The following is a 6095-nucleotide window of genomic DNA, read 5'->3' as shown; positions in this document are numbered from 1 at the left end:
CATAAAGGATATATGCCACAAGTCAACTAAAGAAGGTTTGTGATACTATTAAGAATGTAATTATGTACTAATTACTCTTTATATATATATTAACATATTTCAAACTTTTCATGGATGGTCAGATACATCAAAGGCAACAATGAGAAGGCTACAAAAGCATGGGAAACACAAGCTTGGCTCTAGTGGTTATTCAAAACTTATCGCATAAGTTATAAGTATTACTATATGAAATTTTTTATGAAAATATTTAGAAATTGCAATCAATTTGGATTTGAAGAAAAATTGCAATAAAAATTAACAATACCTATAAAAAATGCAAGGCTTGGAGTTTAAAAGAAAATTATCAGAAGAGGACAAAAAAAAAACCTTCAAAGAAGGCTATCCAGTCGTGGTTGAATAGTTACAAGAAATGGGTGTGCAAGGTTCTATTGATGGATCTGTCATAGTAAATAAACCAAACGATTTTTATTTCAAATTGAATACTTTACCAATTAGTGTATTTGATGTTAATTTACAAAATAAAGTGATTATGTTTTTTGAACTAAGAAAACAATGATAACAATGTGCATGACAATGGAATCCAACCTACCAATCTATGTACACTACCTGAGCATGATGAAGTTGATGGTTTAGATGTGCATCACAACCATCGAGGTATACATTTTCTATTCAGATTTTTATCTATAATTATTAATACAAGTAAACATATTAAATTGAATTTGTGTAGTAATACAAATTTAATTGCAACATGTGTTTGGATTAATGTAACATTTTGTATTGTAACTATAGAGGATGTAGAGGTTGTTTTTTATGATGAGAATATTGAGGTTGAGGTTTCCAGACAAAATGATCTCAAAGATCATGTGGTTAGATCAAGTAAAGAGCACCACAATTATGTTATTTAAACTATTGAAATACTTGCAACAATTATAATAAAATGTTTTTAATTTATAACCCTTTTATTTGTTATTGTAGAGGGCCCCCTTTGCATCATGAGAAAAGGACTAGGCATGCACTATTGAGATCACAAGAAGAGGGAAGAAGAACTAATGAGGGGGAAATGTTCATGATAACGTGGGTGTTCCTCTTAAAGATTTCTTAAATTCAAGAAAAGGAAAGAACAAAAAAATCATTGTCATTTATGCAACGTAATTGACAATGACTAATTTTTATGTATTGACAAATTTAATTATGTTCTAATGAATGTTCATGAATTATACAATGTGTTAATGAATATAGATGAATATTGTGTGTTAATGAATCTCATGTGTTAAAGAATGTTATCATGTAATAATTAAAGAATGTTACATTTAAATAAATGGATTAAAGAATGAATGAATGTTAGATGTTAATGAGGAATTCAAAGTGATATTAGAGGGGAGGTCAAATGTGCTTCTAGATTCATGTGTTTGTCCCTATTTAGTAGATAATATTAAACTGTTCTTAATACAAAGTGAATCTCAATAAGGCTATTCCTTATCAAGGGCCTCAAATGTACTTAAAATGTTAGTAGTTTCATTATAACATGAAGCAATTACATTATAATGTTAGTAGTTTATGAGGTAGAATACCTCATAATTTCATTCAAGGTCTCATGTGCACAAGTCTTGAGACAAGATTCAAAATGATCTTTTCTTTCTATCATTGCAAGAAGAGCACCAATTAAATAAGAAAATAAAATGAGAAAGAGGAGATCTTGAACTAGCCTACTCATATACCTCAATAAGAAAATGGAGAGCACCATAGAGCATTTCTACAACATTTAGTGAATCTTTAATACTTTGTTGAAATACTACCATAATTTATTGAATATTAATTGGTCTAATAATTGATGCTTGGTTTGTAGGTCCATGCAAAAACTCAAAAATCCTTCTTAAGAGTCCAAAAATTGTTGTCTTTGACTTAGTTGTTCTCATCCTTCATGGCATTAAGAATGAAACTCATTGTCATATTCATTAGTGGTACAAGTTTCTCCAAGGAGAGTCCTTCTAAGATAGACCCAAAAGCATAGGTAGATGTATCCCTATAGTTCTAATCAGGCTTTCAAATATTCTCTTGTGCATATGGCATAACAAGAGGAGCTATAACATCACTGATAGTCCTAGCAACTATACCTTAGCAAGTTCTTCCGAAAATAGCTAAATTCCATGAACCTTCTTCTACTTCCTCATCTTCTTCCTTCTTTTATAAAGTTCCCAAAAATAAAGACACAAGGATGGGAAATTCTTATATCATGAAATGGAAATGAACAATCTTAGAATCTTCATTAAAGTCCCTTCCATATTCCTTTTGGATTTTAGTCTCTTCCTGGTAAGTTAAACCCCAAAAATCTATAGATTAAAGAGAAAAAGTCTCTTCATCACTTTTAACTATTTTAGTTGTGATTCTAAAGATGTCATGCATGTAAGGAGAAAGCTTCTCTTAGTATATTGAATAAGTTGAAACAAGACATTCAAATGCAACATGTCATATGCAAACATTTGCTAACAATATTGCATCAAAAATACCAGAGATAATATTTTTCCTCTCCATTTTATTCTCAAAATTGGTGTGTGCAAAATCAAGAGTATTATACAAAGTTCTTGTTTCTTCAAGGAATAAATCATTTTTTCCCCTTAGCTGTATTCATTCACTGGAAAACATATGTAAGAATTGATCTCACTTGTTCTTGTATGAGTACATCAAATGACATCTCTTCATAAATATATCCAAGAGTTTCAAAGGTTTCTTTATTCAATGAGGCTTATTTTTCTCCAAATGATCTATTCATATTTTGTTAGCATGAATATTGATGATATTCCTATGCAGGAGTTTTCTCACATTTTTGGAGCTATGGAGAGATAGTAAGCATGACTATTTGTTGCATTCATGACTATGTTTGTCATTGATGTCAACATACTGTGAAGAATGGTAGAGTAACAAATGAAGATTAAGGTCATATGGATCGAGTATTTATGATGAGGTCAAGTGCAATTGAGGATATGTTCTATAGTGTTTCCTAATGATGTGGATGAGTGTGCCTATAGAAAGTCAAAGACATGTGAGAGTTAGTAATAATTTACATAAGATGGCATGTAAATAGAGTATTTGAGAAGTCATTTTGGCAGTCGGGTTGTATCTTATAACAGGGATATAATTGAGATAAGTGAAATTAGACAAAGGAAGAAGACAACAATTTTGATGATATCATCAATGAGTACGTAAATTCTGATCCTACATGTGAGAAGTTGTAAAAACTATGAGTTGGTAGTACTTTGTAATTATGAAAAGATGTAATGAATTGCATTATCTTATTCAGGTCCTATTATAATTATAATTAGGAAAGCCCCAAGGTTGACTCAATAAATTATTTTGAGGACATGGTATAAAGGATTTTCTTTTTCTTTTTGATGATGAATGTGTCGTAAGAAAACTATATTAGATTCTAGAAGATTGATAAATGCGAATAAGTGATCAAATGGATCATTGTGATGTGAAGTTGGAGTTTTGGTATTGATATCTGGGAAGTATTTGGTGGGGTATTGAACTGATAAGAGGATAGAGAAAGAGTTTGAGTTGTTTAGATTAGTTATATTTCTATTATTCTAAAAGGAATAATATAGAGCCTAGTTGTACTATGAGTTCGGTGGTCTTGCCCATGAAACTATTTGGACAATGGGTCCATCTGCCTTCTACAACTCCTATTAGGGTTGGAATATCCTAACAAGGATTCAAAGTATCCTAACTTGGACTTGGCTCCTAACAGAGTCCATCCTCTTGCAAGGAATATTATATTAGTACATAATTTTGTAGGTACCATCCCACTAGGGTTTTCCCTCTAATCATGGGTTTCCCTAGATAAAATATTTGGTTTTAGTTCGTATGTGTATCTTCTTATGGTTATTTTTCATATTGATCAACGTTTGAAGTTTAATAAGATTGATAAAAATTATATTGACCATATAATTGATTCACCCACCCCCTCCACACACTCCCCCCGTCTGTTGCCTTGGTGGACTTTACTTTCTCACAATTGGTATCAAAGCATCATGTCCTTGAGGGAAAATCTTAACAACTTAAGGAGATCCATGGTAGGTCATTTTAGAAAAGAAAGTTTGTTTGATAGAGTATACTATGATAATTGGAAAGAGAAGATTAAGACATGTCTATTATACATGGGTCTAGGATATTGGTTGATGACAAAGAATATAAATATAGTAGTTGAAGAAAGAAATATTGAAGAGTGTAGTGAAGTTGAAAGATATTTGTTCATGTGAATCATGCTTGCCAGAGAAGCACTTTTGTCATCTCTTCCTAAAAATGAGTACAATTAGGTAAAATCCTTACGATTATCTCATGAAATTTGGACAGCTTTGGAATCCACTTTTGAAGGTGATATGCATGCCAAGAGAATCATATTCTGAACTGGATATGTTTATTTCAAGAGGCTAAAATGATGGAAGATGAATCATAAGAAGTTACATTGGTAGAATAACAAAAATTCTTGCAGGAATCAAATCTTATAATGGAACTAAAGATGAAAATGCTCAATTATATGTAAGATCTTGAAGACTTTGAAACCACCATTCAAGAAGACTACACAAATGATTGAGCAAGTGATACCTTTTATGGATAAATTTTGTAGAGAGACTCTTCTTGGATGTTTGGAAGCAATAGAAATATGTTTGAAACATCATGGAGATTTTCTTAGAGTGGAGACTTCTTTTAGTGCATTAAGTATTGGCCCTTCCTTATCAAGGAGTTGAAGAAGTAGAAAATATTATGCTAGCAATGGTAGATTAAGATCTAATGAAGATAGAAAGATTGAAGAAGGAATTTCCTTTCTTCTGAAGAGAGAACTAGATTGTAAGAAAAATTTTAAATATTGGACTTGTAATGAATTAGGTCATTTGATTCTAAATGTTCTAAGAGAGTAAAGAAGTACAAAAATGATTTCAAGTCTAGAAGGCCTAAAGAATGTTTATATGCAAACAATGATGATGAATCTAAAGAAAATAGTGAAACTGATGATGAATTAGGCTAGTAGTTGTAGCATATCCTAAAAAATAAGTTAGAGAATAGAAATCACTAGTGTTATAGGTTGAGAAGAAAGATGGTTGGATCATAGACAGTGGTTGTTGACATCATATGATTGTCGATGTGAATAAATTTGTTAAGTTCAACAACCATTATGAAGGAATTGTCAGAGTTGGTAACAATGTGGCTTGTCATATCAAGGGAATATGATCTATTACTCTTGATGGAAAAAATAATATAGAATATGTTTACTCTGTTGATGGATTAAAATATAATCTATTGAGTGTTATTTGATAACATATATATTTACAATTCATAGAGAAGGGATGCATTATTAAGGACAAGAATTGTAAGATGATTGGAACTAGTACAAGATCCAAAGGTAATGTTTTTCAACAAAACCCTATAGAGAGGACATGTTTGGTTTGTAATGCCCCACTCGGAGATCCTTGGAAACAAGGATGAAAACAAGCCAAAATTTAAAAAAAAAAAAAACCCAGTGTAAGTGCACATGATATCAACCTACACAAAACACAAAGATAGCAACGGAAGACTGACACACCATCCAACACCAACGGATCTCCAAACGCCACTAACCAAAACAAAAACATGAAAAAATAAGAGATCAACCAAGCTAAAAGATCAAAACAAACTCCTAAAAATTGGCTAAGTCTAAATTTTGAAGCCGTGAAATTTCCTAGAATCTTTATCTTAGCTCGTAGAGGTCTAAAACCCATCTCAAATGAATCATCACATATATTAAAATATATATTAAGTATAAGAAATTAAATATACATCAACTTATACTTAGACAATATATTTTAAACTTCAATGAACGAACTACAAAAAAAACACGATATATTTTAAACCCCAAAGAATGAACTACAAAAAAAACACAACAGAATATAAAGTGCACCGCCAAGGGATTGAAGAACACTTAAAAGGGTACCCCGAACCATCCCTAAAAAGTTCAGATCAGACCAAAAAGTGCCCGCTACCCACCCACTTAGGTTTCATAAAATTCATGCAACACTTTATCAGCACTATACAATACTTCACCAGTGTTGTACGACATTACT

The 6095-nt window shown here is 31.4% G+C and overlaps 1 pseudogene; it reads right to left on the bottom strand.

Moving 5' to 3' along the window:
• Nucleotides 1-1498: 1498 nt before the first annotated feature.
• Nucleotides 1499-2770, bottom strand: LOC149562877 (importin subunit beta-1 pseudogene; annotated as a pseudogene).
• Between the last annotated feature and the right edge of the window lie 3325 nt (nt 2771-6095).

Source organism: Cupressus sempervirens, chromosome 4 (genome assembly GCF_028749045.1).
Source record: "Cupressus sempervirens isolate cs-2001-9-10 chromosome 4, ASM2874904v1, whole genome shotgun sequence".
NCBI classification, from domain to species: domain Eukaryota; kingdom Viridiplantae; phylum Streptophyta; class Pinopsida; order Cupressales; family Cupressaceae; genus Cupressus; species Cupressus sempervirens.
The sequence above is the reverse complement of the archived record's forward strand: the minus strand, read 5'-3'. Positions and strand labels throughout refer to the sequence as shown.